Genomic DNA, 21,203 nt, shown 5'->3' on the forward strand with positions numbered 1-21,203 from the left:
GACAAACAGGAATCATGAAAGAACGCTTGCTGATCTCAAGCTAAGAGTACAAAAGCAAGCCATAACTTTATTGCAGTTTCCAAGCAAGGTTAAGGCAATGGCAACCCACTCCAGTACTCTTGCCTGGAAAAATCCCATGGACGGAGGAGCCTGGTAGGCTGCAGTCCATGGGGTTGTGAAGAGTCGGACATGACTGAGTGACTTCACTTTCACTTTTCACTTTCATGCATTGGAGAAGGAAATGGCAACCCACTCCAGTGTTCTTGCCTGGAGAATCCCAGGGACGGGGAAGCCTGGTGGGCTGCTGTCTATGGGGCTGCACAGATTAGGACATGACTGAAGCGACTTAACACTAGTAACAGTTAACAGCAAGGTTAAACTGGAAACTCTAAGGAAGTCAGACAGTTTTCATGCTTAAACACAAAGGACTTCAGGAAAGGAAAATGAACAATGTCACTATATATAGAATATAAATTAAATTTAAAGCTCAGTAATTCCCATAGCCTGAGTACCTAACAATATTTTTAACATAAGAGTAAGACATTGTGCATTCCCCAGTCATGCAAGGATTCAAGAAATGGCTCCTACAACTTTAATTATAGGAACCATTTTTTAAAATGAAACTGTTTCATTTTTATTGACACACTGTATCCCCAGACTTAAGTATGGGAATTCAGAGGTAATAGATCAGAATTTTCATTAAGCACATATGACATTCTTGAAACATAAGATTGTTCATGCCCATTTACCATTATATACATATATGAGTTGCAGCTTTAAATCCTAAAATAAATGAGTTCATCTGTGCCTTTATTCTAGAAAGCGAGAAGCAGAAAAGAAGTTCTCTAAGGAAAATAAATTGTGAAAAATATTTATCTACTACTTAAAGGAAAAAAATGTTTTAATTAAAAGGGAAATCTATCACCTAAAGAGTTTAAATAAACTTAAAAAACACTTCGTCTGATTAAGATGATGTTAAGTGATGAGGGCAGATAAAGAAAGCAGAGCACCGATGGACTGATGCATTTGAATTGTGCTGGAGAAGGCACAAGAGTTCACTGGACAGCAAAATCTGAAACCAGTCAGTCTTAAAGAAAATCAACCCTGAATACTCACTGGAAGGATTGATGCTGAAGCTGAACCTTCAATACTTTGGTTACCTGATGCAAATGGCCAACTCACTGGAAAAGACCCTGATGCTGGGAAAGATTGAAGGCAAAAGGAGACAAGCGTTGACAGAGTATAAGACGGTTGGATGGCATCACCAATCAACGGACATGAATTTGGGCCAGCTCTGCGAGATGGTGAGGGACAGGGAGGCCTGGAGTGACACAGTCCATGGGGTAGCAAATAGTTGGACACGACTTGGCAACTGAACAACAACAAGGTGTACAGGTACAGGAGTGAGTGGGCAAGAAGAAATCTTCCACAGACACTGGCCCCATGCTGTTGACTGCATAGAAACCATTTTGGAGTATTTTTAGGTAATATTGCATTATTCTTACACATTATCCAATGTACCATGAAAACTATAAATTATATTAAACTAGAAAATAAAAATAATAGAGGATTTCTTTAAAAAGACATCAGAAGAGAAATTTATTTTAAATTAATTGCCAGTTAAATATCTTCTTTCTGCCCGCTGACAAGTTTTCAGTATTTATGCAACAGTTATTCTTATTTTCTTACATTAGGTGGACTTCTATGAAATGGTTTAGTCTGCTTTCCTTGTTCTCTTTGCAAACTTTAAAGACATTGTCTGTGTGATGCAGAAAATGTAGTTTCTGCTGGTTTAATGGCTAATTACAGCAACAAGCAAGGAAACAGGGAAATCCAACTAAATTGCAAATAAGTCATGAAAGGCTTTGTGAGCTCTAACTACAATTTCACACCCGGTTGCAAATGTTTTACACTCTGTTTTTAAATAAAGCCTTTGTCGACAATTCTTTTTGTTAATTTTAGTTTGATATTTCTATGTTTATTAGGTACCAGGGTTTCACAGAAAGTGGCTTTGGATTGTGCTTATGCTTTTCGTTAGCAAGGATGTCTTTATCAGGATCCACTCAACTACAGTCCTATCTCTGCTCTATCTCCAAAATAAGATGCATTCTTCTTCTGGTGTTGGACTAACTCAAATACTATCTACTGTGTTTTTCTCCACTATTGTTTCAGAATTTCTTTGGCTAAGAATACTAAAGAAAAATGCAAGTTTCTACAAGACTGTCCCTCCTCCTTTGCACACCCCTATTTACATTCATGGCAGGAGGGAAGCATGCATTTATCTGGGAGGGTGTATTTTACTTGAATGTTTCCTTTTGAGAAACAGCAAAAAAACCCAATCTATTGAACAGTCACTTCTGGAAAGGATACCCATATTGACAGTTGCCATAACCATAAGGAAAGAAAAGTCATTTTGTAAGAATGCATTTTCTAGCTCTATAAAGTCAACAGTCTATTTTCTCACAGTGAATACAAAAGAGCAATGGAAACTCATCCATATATCATTTTAAACTAGGACTGATTAAAACATTAAAAAATGGACAGTTAACTGTGGGCACTAAGATTATTAAAAATATAACTCAAAAGACAAGCAGACTGTGTCATGTAGCCAATTCATCCTCCCCCCCCCACCAAAAAATAAAAATGTCAACTTCAAAATCTCCTCCAAATCCCCAAACTATAATGCAATTCTTGATCTACTCAACTTTGTGGAGTGGCTGTAGAGGCATCTATTATACACAGACAGGATGTACCTAATTTACAACACTAGATATATACTTTTATATCTGAAGACCTTTTGAGGCAATTGTGTAAAATACTATAACAAGGATTGTTGGAAATATTGAATGATTTCATACTGTAAAAAAGACATTAATGTCACTTTAAATTTAACAAAATGGTTCCTTACTTTTCCATATACATTTTAACCATCTTCTTCACAAACTTCTTCAATAAATACTGCTCAAAAACAGCATTTCACACTTTGTGCCATAGATGCAATTTGCCAACTGACTGATTTCCTTCTGTGTAGCTCACCTGGCTTCTATATATTATATATTTTCTCCTTTATTAAAGATGATGTAATCTTAGCTTCTATCACATTTACATCCACAAAGCCTACTGAGAGAGATGCAAAGATGAAGATGGGAAAGGAGAGGATTTCACAAAGCAGGTTTGCAGCCAAATATAAAAATCTGATAAAAATTCATAAGGAAGATGCAGAAGAGTGATAAAACAATATTATATAAAAAGAAGAAATCTGATCCAAACTAAGACACATACCTGGAAAAAACTATGAATGAGCAGTAGGAAACCAATTATTTATTCTGAAAAAATAACGTACTATGATTTGATCAGATCAAATACTTTATGTATTGCCTGATGGAGAAATTGCATTCACATGTCTTAGCCCTTGTTTCTATCACTGTTTATATCTAGACAGTGCCTTGTCTTTCTCTGATGATATAAATTAATTTCTCTTCCTTCTTAGGCAGTGCTTTATCTGAGAAAGAGTAAGACAGAAAAGAGATGCTGACATGGGCACTGAGCTAAATCTGACTCCACCTTCAGCTACATTTTTGCTGCCTTTTCTCTGCACAGACCAGAATTAGCCATGATAATCATAACCTTGATTAGAAATTAAGCTTTTCAGTGACTGCTTACATCCTACAAAGAAAATTTAGTTGGGGCTATAGGAATACCTGGTGACTATTTGAATGAGCAGACTCATGAGAAAGAGAGCACCACTGCTTTTCTTCCATTTTTGGTGTATGATTCTCTGATCCACCTCTGGATTCCATGTCTCTCAAGACCTGTGGCTTTGTTTATAAAACCAAAGCATATCAGGGCTTGAAGATTTTCTGATAGACTTAATTCAGTTCAGTTCAGTTCAGTTCAGTTCAGTCTCTCAGTCGTGTCCAACTCTTTGCAACCCCACAGACTGCAGCATTCCAGGGCTCCCTGTCCATCACCAACTCCTGGATCCACTCAACTACAAACCCATGTTCATTGTGTCGGTGATGCCATCCAACCATCTCATCCTCTGTTGTCCCCTTCTCCTCCTGCCCTCAATCTTTCCCAGCATCAGGATCTTTTCCAATGAGTCAGCTCTTTGCATCAGGTGGCCAAAGTACTGGAGTTTCAGCTTCAACATTAGTCCTTCCAATGAACACCCAGGACTAATCTCCTTTAGGATGGACTGGTTGGATCTGCTTGCAGTCCAAGGGACTCTCAAGAGTCTTCTCCAACACCACAGTGCAAAAGTATCAGTTCTTTAGGGCTCAGCTTTCTTTATAGTCCATCTCTCACATCCATACAAGACTACTGGAAAAACCATAGGCTTGACTAGACAGACCTTTGTTGGCAAAGTAATGTCTCTGCTTTTTAATATGCTGATTAGGTTGGTCATAACTTTCCTTCCAAGGAGTAAGTGTCTTTTAATTTCATGGCTACAATCACCATCCACAGTGATTGTGGAGCCCAGAAAAATAAAGTTAGCCACTGTTTCTACCATTGCCCCATCTATTTGCCATGAAGTGATGGGACCAGACGCCATGATCTTCGTTTTCTGAATGTTGAGCTTTAAGCCAACTTTTTCACTCTCCTCTTTCACTTTCATCAAGAGGCTTTTTAGTTCCTCTTCACTTTCTGCCATAAGGGTGGTGTATCTGTATATCTGAGGTGATTGATATTTCTCCCGGCAATCTTGATTCCAGCTTGTGTTTCTTCCAGTCCAGCATTTCTCATGATGTACTCTGCATAGAAGTTAAATAAGCAGGGTGACAATATACAGCCTTGATATACTCCTTTTCCTATTTGGAATCAGTCTGTTGTTCCATGTCCAGTTCTAACTGTTGCTTCCTGACCTGCATACAGGTTTCTCAAGAGGCAGGTCAGGTGGTCTGGTATTCCCACCTCTCTCAGAATTTTCCACAGTTTATTGTAATCCACAGAGTCAAGAGCTTTGGCATAGTCAATAAAGCAGAAATAGATGTTTTTCTGGAACTCTCTTGCTTTTTCCATGATCCAGCGGATGTTGGCAATTTGATCTCTGGTTCCTCTGCCTTTTCTAAAACCAGCTTGAACATCTGGAAGTTCACGCTTCACATATTGCTGAAGCCTGGCTTGGAGAATTTTGAGCATTACTTTACTAGCATGTGAGATGAGTGCAATTGTGCGGTAGTTTGAGAATTCTTTGGCATTGCCTTTCTTTGGGATTGGAATGAAAACTGACCTTTTCCAGTCCTGTGGCCACTGCTGAGTTTTCCAAATTTGCTGGCATATTGAGTGCAGCACTTTCCCAGCATCATCTTTTAGGATTTGAAATAGCTCAACTGGAATTCTGTCACTATCACCTCCACTAGCTTTGTTCATAGTGATGCTTCCTAAGGCCCACCTGACTCCACATTCCAGGATGTCCGACTCTAGGTGAGTGTGCGTGGTCATAGCTTCATGATTATCTGGGTCATGAAGATCTTTTTTGTGTAGTTCTTTTGTATATTCTTGCCACCTCTTCTTAATATCTTCTGCTTCTGTTAGGTCCATACCATTTCTGTCCTTTATTGATGCCATCTTTGCATGAAATGTTCCCTTGGTATCTTTAATTTTCTTGAAGAGATCTCTGCTGCTGCTGATGCTAAGTCACTTCAGTCATGTCCGACACTGTACAATCCCATAGAGGGCAGCCCACCAGGCTCCCCCGTGCCTGGGATTCTCCAGGCAAGAACACTGGAGTGGGTTGCCATTTCCTTCTCCAATGCATGAAAGTGAAAAGTGAAAGTGAAGTTGCTCAGTCATGTCCGACTCTTAGCGACCCCATGGACTGCAGCCTACCAGGCTCCTCCGTCCATGGGATTTTCCAGGCAAGAGTACTGGAGTGGCTTGCCATTGCCTTCTGCATGAAGAGATCTCTAGTCTTTTCCATTCTATTATTTTCCTCTATTTCTTTGCATTGATCCCTTAGGAAGGCTTTCTTATCTCTCCTTGCTATTCTTTGGAACTCTGCATTCAAATGGGTATATCTTTCCTTTTCTCCTTTGCCTTTTGCCTCTCTTCTTTTCACAGCTATTTGTAAGACCTCCTCAGAGAACCAGTTTGCTCTTTTGCATTTCTTTTTCTTGGGGCTGGTCTTGCTCCCTGTCTCCTGTACAATGTCACGAACCTCCGTCCACAGTTCATCAGGCTCTCTGCCTGTCATCCCCTTGTTTTTCATACAAGGAAGCAGGAGGAGGTCAAGCAACATGGCCAAGCTCTCTCATGTCTCTTAGTCTCCAATTCAGTCTTCTGTGTCTACTTGGTCTATTTTAGACTTGTTGAACCCTCTGATCCAAGGTTCCACTTGAATGTGTGTATACTGGAAAGTACTAGGAGAGAGTAGTTCCCTAATTATGAAAGTGAAAGTGAAGTCACTCAGTCGTGTCTGACTCTTTGCGACCCGTAGACTGTAGCCCACCAAGCTCCTCCGTCCATGGGATTCTCCAGGCAAGAATACTGGAGTGGGTTGCCATTTCCTTCTCCTGGGTATCCTCCCGACCCAGGGATCGAACCCAGGTCTCCCACATTGCAGGCAGACGCTTTAACCTCTGCACCACCAGGTCTTCAAACACAGTTTTAAGTGTTAAGGTAGATAATACTTGTTTTTTTTTTTTCCTTTTCTAACAGATGAGGACACTGAGGCAGAGGGGCTAAGCAAACTGCCCAAAGTCACACAGCTAGGAAGCAGCCAAACTGGGATGTGAACTCAATCTAATCCCGGTACACTTCTTACTATCCCATTTTGCTCACCAACCATCATCTGCACTATTAGGACGCTAAGCTAAGCCACTAGAGATATATCATTATTTATTTCTTATTCATTTGTTTGTTCATTCAGTCATCCATTCATTCAGCAAGTACTCACTGAGCACCTACTATGTGCTAGTCATGGCTTTGAGTCCTGTTAATATAGCAATGACCAAAGACATTGCTGCCTTAGTGCAGATTATGTTATTTATGTATGTACAAGAAGACATGCAGTTAAACAGGAAACATACAATATAATGTCAGGTTGCAATAGTGTTTGAGAGGAGTCAGTAAGAAGGGTAGAGGATTAAGAATGATATAGTCAGGAGAAGTGCCTCTTTTTGAAAAGGTGACCAGAGACAGACTCTCTGAGACGCTGACATTTAAGCAGAAACATGCAGGATATGAAGAACAACTGGCATGCTGTAGGCCAAGGGAAAAAACGAATACAAAAGTCCTCAGGTAGAAACAGGCTTGGCGTATTGTGGGAAGAGCAAGGTCAGACAGGCTGGAGCCAAGGAATGAGAGAGAGGCAGTGGATGGCAGGTGTCAGGGTGTATGGGCCTGAAAACAAGTTTGCATTGTATTCTGTGTACTTTAGAAAGCCAGTGGATGGTTCTGAGCAGGTGAGAGACATACTCTGATTTACAGTTTAAAAATCATCACCTTGTTCTCCAAGGAATAATCAATAAAAGGGCAAATGTGGAAGCAGAAGTTTAGAGGCACCTGCAATAGTCTAAGTGGCAGCTGAGGGTAAGAGTTTTGGCAACAGTAGATTCGTATCTATTTCACCAGAGAGAGTAGATGAAATATTTTGATGGAGCGTGGAGAAAGGAATGGTAACCCACTCCAGAATTCTTTTTTTTTTTTGGGTGGGGAGCAGTTAACAGGTATATTTTATTTTATTTTTAATTAATTTATTTATTCTAATTGGAGGCTAATTACTTTATAATATTGTGGTGGTTTTTGCCATACATTCACATCAATCAGCCACAGGTGTACATGTGTACATCCTGAACCCCCCCCCACCTCCCTTCCCATCCCATCCCTCAGGGTCATCCCAGTGCTCCAGCCCTGAGCACCGTCTCATGCATCGAACCTGGACTGGCAATCTGTTTCACATATGATAATATACATGTTTCAATGCTATTTTCTCACATCATCCCACCCTCGCCTTCTCCCACAGAGTCCAAAAGTCTGTTCTTTACATCTCTGTCTCTTTTGCTGTCTCACATATAGGGTCATCGTTAACATTTTTCTAAATTCCATATATATGCGTTAATATACTGTATTGGTGTTTTTCTTTCTGGCTTACTTTGCTCTGTATAACAGGCTCCAGTTTCATCCACCCCATTACAACTGATTCAAATGCATTATTTTTAATAGCTGAGTAATATTCCACCATGTATATGTACCACAGCTTTCTTATCTACTCATCTGCCAATGGACATCTAGATTGCTTCCATGTCCTGGCTATTATAAACAGTGCTGTGATGAACATTGGGGTACGTGTGTCTCTTTCAATTCTGGTTTCCTCGGTGAGTATGCCCAACAGTGGGATTTCTGGGTCATATGGCAGTTCTATTTCCAGTTTTTTAAGGAATCTCCACACTGTTCTCCATAGTGGCTGTACTAGTTTGCATTCCCACCAACAGTGTAAGAGTTCCTTTTTCTCTGCACCCTCTCCAGCATTTATTGTTTGTGGGCTTTTTGATAGCAGCCATTCTGATCGTCATGAGATGGTACCTCATTGTGGCTTTGATTTACATGTCTCTGTGAACTTCCTGATGTTCAAGCTGGTTTTAGAAAAGGCAGAGGAACCAGAGATCAAATTGCCAACATCCGCTGGATCATGGAAAAAGCAAGAGAGTTCCAGAAAAATATCTATTTCTGCTTTATTGACTATGCCAAACCCTTTGACTGTGTGGATCACAAGAAACTGTGGAAAATTCTTCAAGAGATGGGAATACCAGACCACCTGACCTGCCTCTTGAGAAACCTATATGCAGGCCAGGAAGCAACAGTTAGAACTGGACATGGAACAACAGACTGGTTCCAAATAGGAAAAGGAGTACGTCAAGGCTGTATATTGTCACCCTGCTTATTTAACTTCTATGCAGAGTACATCATGAGAAATGCTGGACTGGAAGAAACACAAGCTGGAATCAGGATTGCCGGGAGAAATATCAATCACCTCAGATATGCAGATGACACCACCCTTATGGCAGAAAGTGAAGAGGAACTAAAAAGCCTCTTGATGAAAGTGAAAGAGGAGAGTGAAAAAGTTGGCTTAAAGCTCAACATTCAGAAAACGAAGGTCATGGCATCCGGTCCCATCATTTATTGGGAAATAGATGGGGAAACAGTGGAAACAGTGTCAGACTTTATTTTGGGGGGCTCCAAAATCACTGGAGATGGTGACTGCAGCCATGAAATTAAAAGACGCTTACTCCTTGGAAGAAAAGTTATGACCAACCTAGATGGCATATTTGAAAGCAGAGACGTTACTTTGTCAACAAAGATCTGTCTAGTCAAGGCTATGGTTTTTCCAGTGGTCATGTATGGATGTGAGAGTTGGACCGTGAAGAAGGCTGAGCACCGAAGAATTGATGCTTTTGAACTGTGGTGTTGGAGAAGACTCTTGAGAGTCCCTTGGACTGCAAGGAGATCCAACCAGTCCATTCTGAAGGAGATCAGCCCTGGAATTTCTTTGGAAGGAATGATGCTAAAGCTGAAACTCCAGTACTCTGGCCACCTCATGCAAAGAGTTGACTCATTAGAAAAGACTCTGATGCTGGGAGGGATTGAGGGCAGGAGGAGGAGGGGACAACAGAGAATGAGATGGCTGGATGGCATCACTTTCAGATCTCAATGGACGTGAGTCTGAGTGAACTCCGGGAGTTGGTGATGGACAGGGAGGCCTGGCGTGCTGCGATTCATGGGGTCGCAAAGAGTAGGACATGACTAAGCAACTGAACTGAACTGAACTGATAATGAGTGATGTTGAGCATCTTTTCATGTGTTTGTTAGCCATCTGTATGTCTTCTTTGGAGAAATGTCTGTTTAGTTCTTTGGCCCATTTTTTGATTGGGTTCCTTATTTTTCTCCATTCCAGTATTCTTGCCCAGAAAATCTCATGGACAGAGGAGCCTGGTGGGCTACAGTCCCTGGAGTCTATATAAGAGAGACAGGAGGTAGGATTCCTAACTTCTATTTAACTTTTAAATCTCCCTTCCACTTTAAATAAAAGCAAAAAACACATATATAGGAAATGGGGAATGTATCTACTATACAAAAAGGAATGTGACTGGTCTTTATCCCTGCTTCTAGAGAGGGAGATTCTAATTTGACAAAAGTGTCTTTGTTATTCATGAGTCCCTCCGTGTTAAGAGATAAGATGCCTTAGGATGGGGGCTGGTCATCAGAAACACCAGCTACGTGATTAGAGAGTTGGAGTTTTGAGTCAGTTCAACCTTCAGGGAAGGGGAGGGGGCTGAAGATTGAGTTCAATCATCTGGCAAATGCCACAAAAAGTCAACCATGCCTGTGTAATGAAGTTCTGATAAAAACTCTGGACACCAAAGCTCAGTGAAGCTTCCTGGGCGGCGAACACATCTCTGGGCCAGGAGGAAGAAACACCCTGGCACACCCACAGAGGGAGGCCAGTGGAGTGCTGTGTTTGAAACCCACTCAGATCTCATTTGGGCTTCCCTGGTGGCTCAGAGGTTAAAGCGTCTGCCTGCAATGCGGGAGACCTGGGTTTGATCCCTGGGTTGGGAAGATCCCCTGGAGAAGGAAATGGCAACCCGCTCCAGTATTTTTGCCTGGAGAATCCCATGGACAGAGGAGCCTGGTGGGCTATAGTCCATGGGGTCACAAAGAGTCGGACACGACTGAGAGACTCCACTTTCACTGTCAGATCTCATTTGGCTAGTCTCAATCTCTATACTTTAAATAAAACTGTAAGGGTAAGTATGGTGTGTCTCTGAGTTTTGTGTGTCACTCTAGTGAACGATCAAACCGAAGGGCTCCTGGGAAACTCTGAATTTATAGTCAGTTGGTCAGAATGCAGGTGTCCTGAGAACAACTGAAGTGCAGCTGGCATCTGAAGTCAGGGAGGTCTTGCTGGGGACCATGACCCGTAACCTTTGGGGTCTGGGCTAGCTCTGATGGATACCATCAAAGATATAGTGCAGTATAACCACTGGTTTGAGAAGAGTATCCCAGATCACCACGGCTGTATAGGACAGAATGGACCTGGGGAGAATGACTTATCCATAGCCGGGTCCTAATGACAAGGGAGTCCTTTAGTTCCACCACCACTCTGCCTTAAACACTGAACAAATTCATGTAACTCTTACATGTTAACATTGATTTACCATGATAAACATTCTTAACATTTTCCTTTCAGTTATTTGAATGAAAATACAGGGTTTTCGTCCATAGGATTTTCCAGGCAATAGTCTTGGAGTGGATTGCCATTTCCTTCTCCAGGGGATCTTCCCAACCCAGGGATCGAACCCAGGTCTCCCACATTGTAGACAGACGCTTTACCATCTGAGCCACCAGGGAAGCCCTCAATAGCAACACTAATAGTTTGAAATAAATCAACCTTTATTATTACCACCAGTTAGCAAGCATGAATTTCATCTATGAGTTTCATAACATCTTCAGTTTCGTCAATGTACTCTCCTGGACTCCAGTTTTGTTATTGCCAGGAACCATGCAATCATTAGCCTCTGGATTGATGTCCCATTGTCATCATATGTGGAGTGAGCTGGCAACCAAATTACTCTGTCCCTGCATGTTTTGGGGAGGGGTTAATTGTTAATATTTCAGGCAAAAAGGTATTCTCTAGTCACCCAAACTGAAAACCTTAATCTTTTCTCTAAACTCATGGTCAGCTAAGAGTTTTATTCTCAGATAGAATTAGGGAGTCAAAAATCAGGTCTAGAAGGACCTCAGAGATGAGTTATTTATACGCTTCTTTAATAGCTACTTGTTTGAGAGGCTTTTTATTCCAGATGCTGTTCTAGGGACGGGGGAAACAGTGAACAGGACATTCAAGAGTTCAGTTTCCAGGGAAACAAAGACTCAAAAGTAAGTGAGCATACTCATTCGCATATCATTTCAGACAGTGCTGAAGATTTTGTAAAAATATGACCAGGTGCTCTTATCAAGGGCCTGGGGGCTTGGCCAGGAGTGGGATTTTAGTTCTTGAACACTGGCATTCCCAGTGGAGGGGAAGCAGGAGACAAAGTTGGAAGCATTTTCCTTTTCTGAGGAAAGAAGAGCCAGGAAAGTTGGGCACAGGGACAAAGCTGCCTGGTTCCTAGGTGGGGAAAAAGGGCAACAGCCTGTCCTTGCTCTTGGTCCAGTCTCCGTCCCACCACACCCTTCCTTTCCATTCTAGATTCCTTCCATCACATTTTCCATCAGAGTGATGCTCACCGGATTCCCCTCCTCCAGCCTTTCGTCCTTTCACTACTGCTGCCATTTAGGCCCCATCTAATCCAGGGGTGGGTCCCCTTATGCTTTGATATCACTCCTCAGATCTGCTTTTTTCCTTTACACACAGCCAGCTCTCCCCAACTTGTAGGACAGTTCCTTATCTGCAGCTCAGCATATGTTGCTACTTGGTGTTATTAACCAATCTTCGTGACCATAGATTATGCTCTCTGTATTAGGCACAGGCTTCTTGATAGCTGGGAATTCATCTGTCCTTTATCTGTGCTCTCCTACATGATCTAATCCATTGTTACAGTCATGGCAGGCACTAAATATAAAAGTTGTTGAATCAATAATAATTTCTTGAGCCTTGAAATGCTATTCTGATATATTTGAATTTGTTTTTCATCATGTAAAAGTTTATTTTCCTGAGTGTGGTTTGTATAATTTTTTAAATTGGAGGATAATTGCCTTACAATGTTTGTGTTAGTTTCTGCTGTACAACATGGATCAGCTCTAAGTATGTGTGTGTGTTTATATACATATATATATATATATATATATATATATATATATCTCCTCTCTTGAGCTTCTCTCCCAGCCCACATCCAACTAGTCTAGGTGATCAGAGAGCACCAAGCTGAGCTCCCTGTGTTATACAGCAGCTTCTGATACATATTTTAAATTTTAATGTAACATTTACTGTGTGTCAGATACTGTATAAATATTAATTTGTTTAATTATCATAAAAATCATAGAGGTAGAGATGGTTACCTACTTATCAGATGAAGACACAGGAAGATAAAAGGATCTGCATGAGCCCCCCAGTCTGTGTCTACACACCATGCGATGCTGTGTCATTCTCACACATGGTATTCTTCAGTAGCTCCATTGCAACACTCCCCGCTCTTACTTCATCCTCAGCTACTTGTGCACAAGCGAGTTATGTACTAGAGAACCAAGTGAGAAAAACATGATCCTTTCAAGTAACCATACATTTTATCATTCCCAGGAAAATGAGTTATCTTTGTACATATCTGTTGGCACTATATGTCCTTGTCTCCCGGGTTGAGTGCTTCCAAACTATACTAGAACATAAGCTCAGGAAACAGGAAGTCTCTGAGGCCCCGCAGTACAGGGACCCCCACCAAAACCACAGAGGCTTCTCAGAGGTGAGGCTCCAGGTCTTAGAGGGTAATTCACGGTCTGATACTAACCAATGTGGTCCTCTAGGGGACTCCAGCAGCATGGATGTGTAATCCTGTGGACAGCAGACCATCTACCATCTAAGACCCAGGCTCCAGGAAGGGTTGGGGGAGAGGTCAATCCTAGAAACAAATTTGGACCACTCCAAACTACTTTCTATCCCAACTGCTTTCAGTTTGTAACAGAAAACAAACATTAACATACTCAAAATCTGATGTAAAGAAAATTTTAAATATTAGAGTTGTCAGAATTTTAGAACTAGAAACCACTTTAGAAGAGACTTTAGAAACCACTTCCATTCTCACTCTGAGTGAGAAATTGATGTGCATGGCAGTTGAGTCTCCAGGTCACAGGTAGAACCAGGGCCAAGGGCCTTTATACCACAGCATGGTACCCAGCTGGCTAGAGAGAATTCCTGGGTGATTGTCTCTTTGTCAAGTTACAAGTACCTCTGCAAATAAATGAGGCTTCCCTGGTGGCTAGATGGTAAACAATCTGATTGCAATGCATGAGACCCGGCTTCAATCCCTGTTTCAGGAAGATTCCCTGGAGAAGGAAATGGAAACCCACTCCAGTATTCTTGCCTGGAGAATTCCATGGCCAGAGGAGCCTGGCGGGCTATCGTCCTTAGGCTTGCAAAGAGTTGGACATGACTGAGGGACTAACACATGAATTTGGCTATTTTTGAATTTCAGATGAACTGGTGAACTGGTGTTTCCTTTTTAAGTCAGTTGTGTTTGAAATTCTAATCAGTAATCTCACAGAATCGCATAACACTAGGAATCCTTTCTTAAGAGTTAATAATGACAGTAGAGCTCCAATGCAGAAGGGAAGTTAAATTCAGGATATTCTTTCTAAAGGGAAATTGTGCTTTATATTAGAACTTTATCAAATGCTGGGAAAAATTTTAAAAAGTGGTTACATGACTGAAAAATGCTGTAAATTCTTCACTTGAAGAAGCCTAAAAGGTACTCTTTGGAAATGAAACAGACTTTCCTATGCCTCCCACTACAGAGCCAAGATAAAGGGAAAGTTTTCACCCTCCCCACCCTTTCCCCCAGGGGGGACCTGAAGTAAGCCAGACAAAATCTGTTTTCCCAATGCTTTTGTTCTGACTCAGTGGCAGCTTCTAGTTCTCTTTCCAAACAGCCCAGCCCCCAGGTCCTGCTAATAGGACCTTTCCTACTAGCATCACACCATAGCTCTTTGTGGAAAGATCTGGCTTCCCCAGTGGCTCAGATAGTAAAGAAACTGCAATGAAGAAGACTCAGGATTGATCCCTGGGTTGGGAAGATCCCCTGGAGTAGGAAATGGCAACCCATGGAGATTTCCATGGACAGAGGAACCTGGAGAGGAGCCATGGGATCACAAAGAGTTGGACACGGTTGAGCAACTAACACTAAAATCACTTATTGGACTCAAATGAATTCAATGGTTCAAGCAATACTGAGTGAGTTCCTGACTTTCAGTTTAATAAAAAAGGAACAAATGCCAGAAGGACTTGAGTTTGGGTCAGGTCACAAGATCGGAAAGTCCCTCTGCCCCGCCTGTTCTAAAGATAACATTCACTATGTAAAAACCATCCTGATTTGTTTAGGATCTGCCTTCTGCTTTAAACAGAAAATTCCATGACAGGACACACTTGTCCTGCTCTCCTCTGTCCATCTTTCCAGGAGACATCGTAGTGCCTAGGACATGGTTCAGTTCAGTTCAGTCACTCAGTTGTGTCCAACTCTTTGTGACCCCATGGACTGCAGCATGCCAGGCTTCCCTGTCAATCACCAACTCCAGAGCTTGCCTAAACTCATGTCTGTCGAGTCAGTGATGCCATCCAACCATCTCATCCTCTTTCGTCTCCTTCTCCTCCTGCCTTCAATCTTCCCCAGTATCTTTTCCAATGAATCAGTTTTTCACACCAGGTGGGCAAAGCATTGGAGTTTCAGCTTTCCAAAGAATATTGGAAATTGGAATACTGGAAAATTGGAAATTGGAATACTGGAAAATTGAAAATTGGAATATTCAGTCTTTCCAATGAATAGTCAGGACTGATTTCCTTTAGGATTGACTGGTTTGGTCTCCTTGCTGTCCAAAGGACTCTCAAGAGTCATCTTTAACACCACAGTTCAAAAGCATCAATCAGTGCTCAGCTTTCTTTATGGTCTAACTCTCACATCCATACATGACTACTAGAAAAACCATAGCTTTGACTAGATGGACCTTTGTTGGCAAAGTAGTCTCTGCTTTTTAATATTCTGTCTAGGTTGGTCATAGCTTTTCTTCCAAGGAGCAAGTGTCTTTTAATTTCATGGTTGCAGTCCCCATCTACAGTGATTTTAGAGCCCAAGAAAATAAAGTCTGTTACTATTTCCATTATTTCCCCATTTTTTTTGCCATAAAGTGATGGGACTGGATGTCATGATCTTCATTTTTTGAATGTTGAGTTTTAAGCCAGCTTTTTCACTCTCTTCTTTTACTTTCATCAAGAGGACATGGTAGGTAGTAGTTATTGAACAAATAAATTGACTACTCCTTGATCTCTAAGAGGAATGTGGTGCTGAATGCAAAAAGAGTTTGAACATTAAAACTCTTAAGAATGCTATGAATCTGTGAAACAGTATTTAAATAGCCACATTATTTGAAAAACATCTATTTCTGCTTCATTGACTACACTAAAGCCTTTGACTGTATGGTCACAACAAATTGTGGAAAATTTTTAAAAGAGATGCGATTACCAGACCATCTTACCTGTTTCCTGAGAAACCTGTATGCAGATTTAGAAGCAACAGTTAGAATTGGACATGGAACAATGAACTGGCTCCAAATTGGGAAAGGACTATGAAAAGGCTGTATATTGTCACCCTACTTATTTAACTTACATGTAGAGTACATCACGTGAAATGCCAGGCTGGCTGAATCATAAGCTAGAATCAAGACTGCTGAGAGAAGTATCAACAACCTCATACATGCATATGATACCACTCTAATAGCAGAGAGTGAAAAGGAACTAAAGAGCCTCTGGATGAGGGTGAAAGAGGAGAATAAAAAAGCTGGTTTAAAACTCAACATTCAAAAAATTAAGATCATAGCATCTGGTTCCATCACATCATGGCAAATAGAGGGGAACAAGTGGAAACAGTGATAGATCTTCTTTTCCTAGGCTCCAAAATCACTGCAGGCTGTGACTGCAGCCATGAAATGAAATGACACTTTCTCCTTAGAAGAAAAGCTATGACAAAGCTAGACAGCATATTAAAAAGCAGAGACATCACTATGCTGACAAAGGTCCCTATAATCAAAGCTATGGTTTTTCTAGTAGTCATGTATGGATGTGACAGTTGGACCATAAAGAAGGCTGAGTGCCAAAGAACTGATGCTTTCGAATTGTGGTGTTGGAGAAGACTCCTGACCTTGGACTGCAAGGAGGTCAAACCAGTCAATCCTAAAGGAAGTCAACCCTGAATATTCACTGGAAGAACTTATGTTGAAGCTGAAGCTCCAATACTTTGGCCACTTGATGTGAAGAACTGACTCATTGGAAAAGACTCTGATGCTGGGAAAGATTTGAGGGCAAAAGGAGAAAGGGGCAAGAGATGATGAGATGGTTAGAAAGCATCACCAACTCAATGGACATGAATTTGAGCAAACTCCGGGAGATAGTGAAGGACAGGAAGCCTGGAGTCTTGCAGTCCACAGGGTTGCAAAGAGTCAGACATGATTTAGCAACTGAACAACAGTATTATTTTAAGAGGCCAATGTTTTAAGTAGAAGTGGAATGATCAGATATTTGTTGACCAGTGACTAGGAGTCAGACACCATGTTAGGCACAAGGACGGATGTGATTTTGTTGAATACATATAGGAATCATGGTAAAGAGGAGTAGGATCGCCATTTATAGGTGAGGAAACAAGATTCAGAGCTGGGGCAAATTATCTCAGATGCTATTGTTTCAGAACACCTTGATCTCTAAATCCTCATAAAAGTAACTGATTGCATAGACATGACATTAAGTGACTCATCTCTGAAATCCAAGTGCTGAATCATTTTTGTAAAATTCAGCCATTATTTTTCAGGAATTCCCTTAGATAAAACTAGTCCAAAATCCTATGGAAACTAGCTTGCCTGATAACCTTACCTAACATAAATGTAGTGTTTCAGCTTAATTGCTGTCTTGACTAATTACTCATATGGGGCATAGGCTATGCCGGTCTATTAAAAACCATTAGATAGAAGCTGTGTGGCTTTACGGTATATAGTTCTCATTCCCACAACTTACATTTTGATGGCATCTGTTACTCTCTGGAAGAAAGCCAGAATTTCTGAGTAAAATGTATCAGTCCTAACAATGTGGGACATTATTATTCCAGAAAGCCAACTGAGAATTGAACAAGATCTTACGGTAATGACCAGAACTGGGAAACAAGAATTTTCCTCAGCACAGCGGGAAGAAGTCTTTTTATTAAGGTTAAGAGAATCAGAGATATGAACATCCCTTTATAAGGTTCAAATAAATACCTGAGGATGGGTCATAATTCAAGTAGGTTTCAAAGTCTTAGATTGAATGAAACCCAAATAGCTTTGCTCTAAACCTTTGGGTTTGCAGCATAATTCTATCCTGAAACTTACTGATCAATGTTGGGTTATAAGATAGGCACAAACTGACCAAAACCCTGCTCAGTTTGCTGGCCAATGAAAAATTAAATTTGTTTTTTGGTGCTCTCCTACCAAAATTGTTTTTCTCTTTTCTGGGTTCACTTTTTGATGAGTAAAATCTGGGTGGCAGGTTCTAGACATTATTATTATTGTTAGTTGTTATTATCAGTATTATGTAGCTTACAGTTCTGTGTCTGTCTAAGAGCACGTTCCTGTCAATTACGCACTCTGTGTAGTCTCCCTTGGAAAACTTTATCCAAATCCAGCTATCGAGTATATTCCATGAGGCATAAGCTTTATGGTCATTTAACAAATCTTTATGGAGTACCTACCCTATACCAGGCATTGTTCTGTGCTCTGGAAATCTCCCTCCTGTGGTAGTTGATCTTCCCTAACTCCTTGTGGGAACTGGAGACCTCTCTATTCTGTTTCTTACTGGACACATGCACTTAGAAACCCAAACTGTTCCTGTGCCCATGGATACCATGAGGCAAACTGAGATGATCACACTTCCTCAGCTGGCCCCTGATGAACCGGTGGGAGTTGGGTTGGGCCCCACTGCTCAACCCACTGCCCACAACTACCCAAGACTGAAAGCTCCTTCCTCTTGCCTTCAGAAAGTCTTCTGCCTGAATCTTTTCATCCTCATCATTTCTTCTCAATCCCCAGTGGCATTTCATACCAACTCCCATCACTGCTGCCGGGTGATTTTTTTCTTGCTCCATGACGGCCCCCTTGAGTACATTTCCCACACTGTCATGGAACATACTTTCTAAAACGCACGCCTGACATTGTCTCTTTGGTTTAATAACTCTGAAGGGCTTCCCTTAGCTTTTAGGGCGAGGTAAAGACTTCCCTGGTGGTTCAGAAGGTAAAGCGTCTGCCTACAATGCGGGAGACACGGGTTCAATCCCTGGGTCGGGTAGATCTTGGAAAAAGGAATGGCAACCCACTCCAGTATTCTTGGAGAAGGAAATGGCAGCCCACTCCAGTGTTCTTGCCTGGAGAATCCCAGGGACGGGAAGCCCGGTGGGCTGTCGTCTCTGGGATCGCAGAGTTGGACACGACTGAAGCGACTTAGCAGTAGTAGCAGCAGCAAAGACTTCCAAGCACACAAGGACCTTGTGATCTGGCTCCTAGTTACGTTTCCTCCTGGACAGCTTCACTCTTTCCCTAGACAGGCCAACTTGCTCCCTCCACCTGCTCTCTCCTAATTTCCTGACTCACTCGAGCATCCAGGCGTGACCTCATGAAGCCTCCTTGCCCAGGCCATCTGCTCCACAGCAGGCTCCACTGCTGTCTTGCGCCATTATAACTCTTTTATTAGATTCCTCTGTCTGCTGTATTTCACCAGTGCTTCTGGAAGGAAGTTATGGTCTCTGCCTCAACCCTGAATCCCCAGGCAGCCCACTAAGCATTCAGCCTTGTGAGCCTGTTTTCATTGGATGAACAAATCTTGAAATGATGAAAAAAGATTTATTGGTTTGCATTTTCAAGACATTTGGGATTATGCCTCAACTATTACAGCTTAAAAACTAAGGATTCTAATTCCTTAAAACAGCGGTTCCCAACCTTTTTGGCACCAGGGATCAGTTTTGCAGAAGACAATTTTTCCACAGACTGGGGTTGGGGTGGAGGGTGGTTTCAGGATGATTCAAGAGCATTACATTTATTGTGCACTTTATTTCTATTACATCAGCTCCACCTAAGATGGTCAAGCATTAGGTTCTGGAGGTTGAGGACCCCTGACTTGACATACATATTGGAGAAGCAGGAAGTGCTTTCTTCCTTCCAAAGGATGCCTTTTGGAAGGAAGGTGTTTGGTTGGTGTTTGGGTTTGTTCCCCTACCTTTTCTCCAACACTGAATTTAATATATATTTGATCTTGGTCATTCTACCTGATTCTTCACTAAGAGATAGCAAAGCTAAAGTAAAACCATATACACAAGTCCCAGAAAAACAAATGTTTGGATTCTGGTTCAAGTCTTACTGACTGATTACCTTGGATAAGTGATGAGCTTCTCTGAGTCTCAATGTACAGAAAATGAGTATAATTAAATAACATGCAAAGCTGCTGGCACATAGTATATGTAGAATTCATCTTCTTTTTCTCTGCTTATCCTTTCCCTTTAAAGATACACACTTCACCTGGAATATATCTTCCTCCATCCCTCCCGACCACATCCTCCTCATTTTTAAGGTCCAACTCTCCTCCAAATCTTCTCTGTGCAGTTGTCCCTGAAGCCTTCAGCCAGAAAGGGCTGTCCTGTCACTGGGGCTCCAGTGCCTCAATCTCTCATTCCCTTTGTTCAACAGATCTATGCTGAATGCCCACTATGTACTGGGCATTAATTTTGGGGCTGGGAATCAGCAGTGAACAAAACAGATGTGGAAAAGGCTGAGTCGTAGTGGAGAGGAATAAACTTGCTAACAAGTATAAAAACAATATTCGGTCAGATGAGTATAAGTGCTCTCACGGGTAACAGGAAAGGAAGTAACTGGAACAGGGATGTCAGAGAGGGTGCCAGGCATGGAAAGAGCTAGGGGACAACAACTGCAAGTGGAAGGCACCCACATGCCAAGGCTCTGACCCAGCAAAAGTGTGGCATTCTCAAGGAAAAGTACAGGGTCAGTGTAATTGAACTGTCCTGGGCTAAGGAAAGTGGGATGTAATAGGACTGGTGAAGTAGGTATAAGGGGGGCCAGGAAGATAGCCTGCATTTTATTCTAAGTACCACTGAACAGCTTTAATAAACCAGGGGTCAGGGACTTCCCTGGTGGTCCAGTGGTTAAGACTTTGTGCTTCCAATGCAGGAGACGTGGGTTTGATCCCTAGTCAGGGAACTAAGATCCTATACGCGGTGTGTTGTGGCAAAAAGATAAATAAATAAGTAAATAAATCAGGCGGGCACTGGTATACTTTGTTCTAAGATTTCTCCAGCTACAGTGTGGCGGAACATCTACTCTCTCTCTCACAGGAGTTCTGGTTTGCACTATAGTTTTCTGGTGCTTGGCTTCCCTGGTGGCTCAGATGATAAAATATCTGCCTTCAATGTGGGAGACCTGGGTTCAATCCCTGGGTCGGGAAGATGCCCCGGAGGAGGAAATGGCAACCCACT

At 41.7% G+C, this 21,203-nt stretch overlaps 1 protein-coding gene across 1 annotated transcript in view; it reads right to left on the minus strand.

Moving 5' to 3' along the window:
• Positions 1-21,203, minus strand: part of ITPR2 (inositol 1,4,5-trisphosphate receptor type 2) — a 594,002-nt gene that overhangs the window by 40,894 nt on the left and 531,905 nt on the right. The window lies entirely within an intron of this gene.

The sequence above is a fragment of the Oryx dammah genome, unplaced genomic scaffold (genome assembly GCF_014754425.2).
Source record: "Oryx dammah isolate SB20612 unplaced genomic scaffold, SCBI_Odam_1.1 HiC_scaffold_29, whole genome shotgun sequence".
Classification (NCBI taxonomy): domain Eukaryota; kingdom Metazoa; phylum Chordata; class Mammalia; order Artiodactyla; family Bovidae; genus Oryx; species Oryx dammah.